Consider the following 9,591-nt stretch of genomic DNA (forward strand, 5'->3'; position numbering starts at 1 on the left):
AACGGTAGATTCAGATGTAGATGTCCTGGCTTTGCATGCTTTCTCCAAACTACTACTGTCCCACCTGTTGGTTGATTATGATGTTGGTAAGAAGCGTGGTGGACAAATCTAGAAATTACTGCTGCATTTGTAGAACTTTTACATGCGCCTTTAAAACTAGACGATACTCCATTCATGAAATTGCAAGGTTTCACCGTGTACCTATATGATCGAACCAGCAACCTGTAAAATGTAAACGACTGTCGTCGAATGCTTGTAACAAAAAAAAATGTCGTCAGTTGGAAAGCCACTGAGGCTGCACTTCTCCAACATGTGAAAAGAGCCATTTTGCAAGGATATATTTAATCACAGTGGTCTGCGCTACAACCTAATTTGCCAGATCCTGAACAGTGGGGCTGGAAAAGAAGTGATTCAGGGTATACACCTTTATGGTCTGTGCTACCAGAACTTTCCAAGCACTGCCAAGAACTTGTTCGTTCTGGATGCAAATCTCTGTGCACTAACATGTGTAAATGTGCTGACCTATTCCTTCCATGCACAGCCTTGTCTGCCTGTGATGATATGTGTAAATGACTATAAACTGATGCAATTACTACAGCAAGAAACTGTGGTTTACTTAATTTAAATTTTTGACTTTATTACTATTTTATGTAACTTTTCTTCATGAAGTGACCAAATAAAAAGTACACCATAGTTTTTTTGTTTTTTAATGAATTTTGGGCCCCTCATGCGGCCCTGGATGATGTTCAATTAAGACAATATAGAATTTAAATTAAAGGCTTGTTATTTCTCTTGCGTTTGAGTCTTACTTTGGCTCTGTAGGTCAAGCCGTTTTCACGTAATAGCTATTCCAGCGATAACATACCGTTCTCCAGTGCTCCAGATGTTCCAGCGCCTGGAATTCCAGGAAATTGTCGTCAGATTTTTGGGGTCTACGTCAAAATTTATTTGTTACTTTGTTAGTAAGCTCTGTGCAAAATTTTATGTTCTTATCACAATATGCATGATTCTATCATTATGCTACCCCACAAGAAGTATTATCAATTTCCACAACAGAATGCGAACGGGGTTTTTCCCTTATGAATTTACAGATGACTGATATTAGAAATAGACTAAGTGCTCAAACATTGTCTAACTTGTTGTTCATCAATGCTAATGGCCCTCCGCTAGACAACCTCAAAGTAAACGAACTAGTTATTTCTTGGCCGAAGGATGGACATCATTCCGCTGCGGATGATTTACCACGAAAAAGTTCTGGAGACGAACAGGAAAGAAACCTGATTTCGGATTTGTTTTAAGGTGATAAATTAAGAGTTACGGAAAACGTATACTTATATTACTAGTGGCTTATTTGTGTTATTCAACTTAGTACCTAATTTTTAATAAGCCTCTTCTTTGCTTTTTATAAACTAGAAAGTAAACTACTTTGAATAAATATTGATAATAATTGCAATTATGTATATTTGTAACTTAAATTTAACGTTTTGTTTTAGTGATTACACAGATTACAATTATGAGCATACTTTGTAGAGATACTTTCACAGAGGGTACCCAAGCACCTTAATACCGCTATGAAAAACTGATTTTTCAAGTCTTTTGTGAGGAAAATACTGTGAACTAAGAAATCATAACCTTTTCCATATTTTATAGGGTATTTTCCTGCGAATAGAAGTTTCTTTTGGAGTGTGTTGAGAAATTAACACTTGCAAGAATACTCTCCTAGTACATTTTAGGCACACACTAATCCCTCCCCCCACCTCGAAGTGCTTCAATTTCCACACTGACAAATACTTTACCATTTTATGTCGTAAAGGTCAGATCCACTGTTATTGTAACAATGTGGTGTTTGAGCGATCGACCGCAGAAATTCACATTCCGATTAGTAACAATTTCACAGCCTTGTTTTTATTACAAGTGTAAACTCTAGTCAGTAGAGAAGAGACTGTGGATCATGTGTCAGAGTTGATGACGATGGATATTGGGAGTCGGAGTAGGTCACAGTGGATGAGAGTGGATCATGCTGGGTGGTGGGTCAGAGTGGGTCAGAGTGGGTCATGGTGGGTCGTGGGCCAGGGTGGGTCACGATGGGTGATGGGTCAGTGCGTCGTGGGTCAAGTTTTCGTTGACCCACGCCAACTCTGGCCAAGGGTCCCGGGTTCTATTCCCCTGGAGTCAACTTTTTTGTTTCTTGCTTGAACCAATAAAGTAGCCACTTGTAGCTACAAGTAAAATGTTAATTCACCATATGTTTATAATGAATTAAAAGAATAGAAATATTCAAACCACTTGTAAAATCTTTCAAAGTTCCATGTTAACTACCAACGAAATGAAATCTATTTCGTAAATAATTCGATATCACGAGTTATATTATGGTTACCTCAGTCGTTATGTAAACAATGTTCTTGACGCTTCGGTTCTACATCTGTTGACAGTGTGTGTGTTACGAGCACTGGCGCAAATGGCACGGGGGGATGAGGGGGACATGTTCCCTCCAATCTTGAAACTGAGCGACTGTCCTCCTAATAATCCGATTTGAAATGTGAGTTTTGGGGAGAAATGTGATGATTTGTGTCCGATTACCACAAAGGAAAGTGAGATGAAATTAATATCCCCCAGAATAAGCATAAACCTCAAATCTGCCCGCCTTCCAATTTTGAAGACCACTCTGCTCCCATAATCCTCCACAGTACTGTTTTTCAACTTCATAAATATTTTGAACATCGCTTTAAAAAAAATATAAAGCGTCCCCACCCCCCAATGTTGGAAACATAATTTCGCCGCTTATTGCAAGAGGAATAAGGGGGAAATCTCCTTTGGTTATAGTAACATCCAGTATTACCAAAGGAGATTTACTTCTCACCACTCTTGTAATTCTCACACTGTCAACAGATGTAGACACGAAGCGTCAAGAACATTCTTTACACAGCGACTGTGGTAACCATAATATTACTCGTGATATCAATATATTTACGAAATAGATTACATTTCGTTGCTAGTTAATTGGAATATTGAAAGATTTTACAACTGATTTGAATATTTCTATTCTTTTAATTCATTATAAACATATGGTGAATTAACATTTTACTTGTAGCTACTTTATTGGTTCAAGAAAAAAAACGAAAAAACTTGACTCCAGCGGGAATCGAACCCGAGACCCTTGGGGAGTGAGCCAAAGATGCTACTGATCCCACCACGCCGGCACTTAGTACATATGCCTAATGTACGACATATAAGGCGAGTCGAAAACTTTGAGACGTTTTTTCTCTGCTATATTAGGCCATTGCGCACTCCCAGTTTGTAATAAGAACACTTTTAATGTGCACTGTCACCTTGAAAAAGATGGATCAGAAGTTTATTTGCCAAAGTATGCTTTCTCCTTGTAAAATACGTTTTGTGAATCAGTAAACTTAAAGAAAAGAAAAAAGTGGTTTAAAGCGCTTGCGCGTAGATCACTCTTAAAGGTTAGTTCGAGTCCCATTAAAGTTTTTTATTTTACCTGTTTGCGAAGTTTCTCTTTGTGTTTCTATCGGATTCGATTAAATAGAACTTCGAATAGAAACCACGTGGAATTCATTTATTGACTAAGCCAGAAATTCTGATAAAGATATGACTATGATTTTATTCTTATTATTATTAGTTAAACTACGAAGTTTAAAATGAGGCGATGCAGCATTTATGTAAACTAAACGATAATTTAATTGATAATATTCACTAGTCCACCATACATTAGCGAGAGTTTGCTTTGGGAAATGAAGTAGATACAACATTGAGTAGTAAAAATATTACAATAAAAATATATTATTAAAAATATTGATTAAGTAATTGAAGTTCAACCTGCCTTTTCAGTAAGAATTATATGGAGAGAGGATTTACTTTAAAGTGCAATCTTCACGAATTTTCGAAAATGAAATGAAATCTGTGAGTTTTACGTCCGACGGTTATGCCGGTTAGGCTAAAGGAGACGGTAATGATGAGTAAGGAATCAAATGGTGGAATGAAGAAAGTGGGAGGAAACGGGAGAACCTCGAGAAAACCCACGCACACGGTATTTGTCCACCACAAAGTTCACTTGGCGGAGGCTGGGAACGCATATTCAACATTTAATCCGACTAGAAATCGATAACTCACACGAAAATATTTACTTCATTACTTCTGTAATTCTTTATTCTTTTACGTATTATAATTCTCTTTAAGTTATGATTTTTGCCATTTCAAACCGTAGAAAGAGAAATAAATGTAAAGTTCTATTTATTAAGGAAAGCTTTCGTTCGTTCTTATTTTTATTTTTTTCATTGATCAGGTAGGACTCCAGTAAAGAAAAAATGTGGTTACAGTTTAAGATGTGATTCGATTTTCTGCAAGTGGTTCCGTAGTCGCTAACGCTCTCGAATTTGGTACGAGCGATCCCGGATTCCATTTCCGGTGTGGACATTCAGTCGGCAAAGTGTAACAGATTTTTCAGGCCAGCCATCTTGAATGAGATTTTTCCTCTTTTTCCCTAATTCACACAAGGCAAATGCCGGGATGGTACCTAACATAATGGTCTCAGGCCGCTTCCTTCCTCCCCCAATCCTTTCTTCCTTTCCTTTCATTGGATAGCGTGCTCGCCGAGGGACATCATCCCTCATATACGTGACGGGTTAAATGGCCTTCGAAGACGACATCTCAGAAATCTAATTCCTAATCCTAATCGATATTCTGCAAGTATTTATTTATTTATTATTAGGAAGTAAATGAAGTAATATTTTACAAGATTACCGTTCTAGATTTTACTATTAATAAAAACTATGAATAAGTTTACAGCTCAAAATAAATTGAATGCTCTTCAATATTGTAGTCCATAATTAGTCAACTATGGGCAAGGAGATGGATTTTAGTTGTTTTGTGTGTGGTCAGGACATTGGTTTCCATCATCTTTATTTCTGGAACTAAATGTAACTAAATTTTGTTGTCATTTACGTATAAAATACTCATCTTTAGTTCTTAACAAAACACAAATCATAGTTCAAAATGTCTCTATGCCACTACATTTCGTTACATAAAGAAATGAAAAAATAATATATTTATACTTGAAAATGTCCAAGATAATATGACAAATATTATGAACAATTCTATAATAGAATTAAGCAAAGGTTTATAATAAAATAAACTGCAATGAAATGCAGGGTATTTGAAGTTGGCAACAATATTTATTCTTATATGCTTAAATACAAGTTTCTTCAATACATATGGACTCTTCACCTTGAAATATACACCTTGAATTTGATTATCGATAGAATCGGAAATATGTTAAGAACTTTGCACCTTGAATAACGCTGCACAAGTTTGGCGTCCCACGGTTATAATATTGTCGTTACGAACTGACTAAACTAACGATAAATCCAGGGGTGCCTCACTGAGCCAGCTCCTGTTTCCCGATTTTTAAATATATAAGTCAACGTATCTAACGCCAGATTTTTGTTCAAAAGCTATGTTTTCTTTTGCATATACAGGGAGAACAAGTTGAGTTGAATTGACTTTGAGTTTAACGTCCCGTCCAGCAGCGAGGCTATGTGAAACGTGGGCCTACTGATTAACGTGGAATCCGAACCACATGAGCTCTCGCCAGGAATCGAACCCAGGAGGAAGAATAAGTAACGTCAACATTTCATTAGTAAATGTAGCAACTGATCAATTGAATAATGCCAAAAATAGCCTACTTTGCTTTCTAGAACCTACTTTAGGTGGAAGTTCCTTCATCAAATCTTTTTCTTTGTTAGATTTTTGAATACTTCGGAGGGTTTTACAGAAACTTACTATTACACTTTTATGTTTGTCCTGTTTGATACGAAAAAAGTTTATTGTGAAGAAAATGATCTGCGGTGCTCTTTCTAGAATGTGTTATTAGTTGTAGTAGTTTATTTGAGTTTACCGTCCCGTTCAGGAGTGACGCTATATGAGACATGAACCAACAGTTTAACGTGGCATCCGGAATTGAACTCCGCTTTTGGAACAAAATATCTGACCACAGTCAATTCTTACCCGTTGGGGTTGGAACAAACCTTGTATTATATTTGGTATTGGGATAAGTGATGAAACTGGTTAAGAATTTCATGACCTGGAAGCAGTCAGAACCGTGTCCCGGTAGGACCGGAACAAACCTGGAGACGACGGAAACGGAAATTTGTATGACACAGTTAAGTAGTCCTAAACGTTCCTGCTGGTCTAGTGGCTAGCGTGGGCGCCTGTGGTTCGTGTAGTCTCAGATTCGATTTCCGTTAGGAGATCGTTAAAACGTTACTTTAACTAGCATTTATTTTCATTGATGATCCGTCTCCTTTAGCTTAAAGGACTCAATCATGGAACGTTAACCTAATTTTTCATTAATGTTCATTTCATTTTAATGTAATTCTAACAACACGATTTCTTCCCTCTCTTCTCACTAAATTTATAATTGTTTTTTCTCTGGATGTGTGCGTCTGTGTGTGTCAACACATTACACTGAAAGATAACTACAAGATCTATGGAAGTATAAACGTTTGAGAATTACAAGATAAGTTATATGATTTTAAGAGATTGTCAAAATTCAATCAAGCGAGCCAATAAAATTTGCCGTGTAGAATGTAGGAGGTAGGGAAAGGGGGTAATTCCTACAAGATCCTAATATCACATTTTCCAGTTATAAAATGGTCAAAACAAGAAAGCAATTTAACTGTTGAAAGTGAATTTTGAACATAGTTAGCACGTAGATTGACTTGGATAGCTTTTATCATTCACTTTTTGAGGGGAGAAGGGGCTTCAATATTTCACAAATAACATTTTCATAAACTTATTCTTATCGTATGAAGAATGGGAAATTTTAACTAGTTGGTTGATAATTTTTAAAATGACGTGAACAGTGAAAACGTGCTTTGAAAATCCAGACTAATGTAACTATATGTCTAATTATTTTTACATAAATCTTTTTAAACCCTGGATTTAAAGTATCACCTAGTCAATATTTTTAAAGGAATTGTTGATTCTATTTCATGAGTTTTAGAATATATGTAACTACTTTTCCAAGCTTATATTGTGACGCTGAATCCAAAAATATGGTTCCATTGCTCTTTATTGGAGGAATTGAAAAGATCGCATTTTAAAAGACATTTTTCTTCCTTGACTTGCCACAAGCTAGCAATAGAGAGAGGAAATACGTAAAACTTTCTGAAGATGACTGATGTTGCTTTTGCTGCGCAATTTTGTAGGAAGTTTACTTGTCGAAGGTTACTCATAGTCATCCTACAGGATACATAATCATGATTTTGACAACGTGACGCCGCATTAATGTGCGGAAATTGGTTAAATAGTTAGGAATCTATAGATAAATCTAGAAATCATGCTATTGAATTCTTCCGGCTGTGACAGTACACGTGTGTACATGTGTGTCACGCCACGTATCATGGGTGCGGCAGTCTCTAAGAGCCAATCAGAATGCAAAAGAGCAATAAGTTTCCATATTTGTGGAGATGATAAAACGGATGAACTGACTGATACGAGGCTTGGGTGTGTCCCTCGAAAATAATATAAAAGGACCTCAAGGTCTCAAACGGTTGTTCAGAGGTTCAGAAGTTCAGAAGTTCAGAGGTCCAGAGGGGCAGAGGTTCAAGAAATTCAAGACGTCGGTTGTGAACAGACAGAATCATCGTCAAAGTTTCTAAGAGTTACAAGAATACTACCATAAGGTGTGTATAAGCCCTTGTTGCATCATAAATTTCAAGTTTAGAGATGTCATACAGTACTTCAAAATGGTTTGTCTTCCTACCGTAAAACTTTCAAGGTTAAGAACTGAAGTCGCATATTCGTATTTCATCTTCCATCTCCAATAACTTAAATATGTGAATATTTTGCCTGTCAATCGATCTATATTAAGATATCAAACTATCAAATGGATTATCAAATATCAAATTATTCTTGTTGAATCATTCAACTAAATGTTGTTGTATATTACAATTTTAGTTATGTAATAAACTTACTTTTTAGAAATTATGTTGTCATTCCCCTAGATTAAACCACTTTTCCCCATGAAAATCATAGTGTAATTTAATTATAATACTTTTGTGACACCCGCTAAATTATAGCGTGAGCAGTTCTCTAATGAATGTGGAATTTAACAAGCTAACTAAACAGAAAGAGACCTGCACATCGTCACAATATTAGGAACCTATAAGCATAATTTTTGGAAGCTAGAAATCTGAAATTTAATTATAAGTCACGATGCTTCAGCAAGAGATCGATTTTTATACCCAGCGTTGTGATTCTTCTTTTAGCTCTTTAGATTAATTGCAACCCATCACGGATTAGAAATTAATCACCTTCTCACAATCTTATGAGCTCTAAGAGTGATGAGTTGGATGGTTAGGGGTTTAGCGTAACGTAACCGAGACTATATGAGAGGTGGGCCTACAGCTTAATGTGGGATCCCGAACCAGATAAACCGGGCCAAGGCCTTCCACGCCGAACACTAATACTGTGTTTCCATTTTTCCGATTTGTCGTTGCAATTATTTGCAAGTTCATGATAAATTTGTCATTGTCTTCTTTAGCCTAAATGTCATAATCATAAAATGTTACATTTCTTCTGGATCTGACACGAACTCTTCCAGATATAATATAAAATTCCAGGTCACATACTGTCTTTCCACTCGATAATAACGCTAGCTTATTGACCATATTTTTGTTAAATACTGGACATGGTTTATTTCTCCAACATGCTTAAAGATCCAATAGAGTGACGCAGATATCTCATACTTTTTCTTTCCTCTCCTCTTTATTTCACAGACAGACCAATATTCCATTGAGGTAATGTGTATCAGAAATTCGTTTTAGAAGCAAAGTGCCTTCACTTCACGGGTAAAACAGAGACGACACTCATTTCAAAGAACGCTTCAGGCAATATTGCTTTGCTTTTTTTGCCTATAGCATTTAGTGATGACTCACTGAATACGTAGTTGCTTACTACTGAAGAAAACTTCATTGGCTCAAGAGTTTCACACCCAAAAACGAACAAAAGATCCACACGCGTCATATTATTTTGTTCAAAAATAGAATAAGAATATAGTTACAATTATATTTATATTTGTGGGTCTGGATAGTAACGTGCTTCTTTACAAAAATAAAATTAATAATACCCACAATGAACATGATTTAATAAATAAATCAACGCATAATATTACTCTGGCCCTTAGCGCATGGAGTATTTCCTTTGTGATTCACTTAGTGTCAGCAAAAATGCACAGAACTACTTTCGTCGGTTTTAACTACATTGGGAATGAGTGGAATACCCTAAAGAGAGTATGTGCTACGTTTTTATCGCATTCAAATCATATTTACGTAGTTTATACCAGAAAATGATTTTCTGTATGTGGAAACCTGCAGCACGGAGAAGATTTTATTTCCTTTTACTTCCTTATTTTGATAGATTCTTGCAACATCAAACAATAAAGTTATTTTCAAAGATTGGAAGAAGGCATATACCAAGTTCAATTAAAATGAAGTAAGTTTTACGAGAGTTGTGGTGAAACAAACAAACAGATAGACGGACAGAAACAAAAATTCTGGTTGAGTCAGCTGACAG

The sequence above is a fragment of the Thermobia domestica genome, chromosome 3 (genome assembly GCF_964235325.1).
Source record: "Thermobia domestica chromosome 3, izTheDome1.hap1.1, whole genome shotgun sequence".
Taxonomy (NCBI): domain Eukaryota; kingdom Metazoa; phylum Arthropoda; class Insecta; order Zygentoma; family Lepismatidae; genus Thermobia; species Thermobia domestica.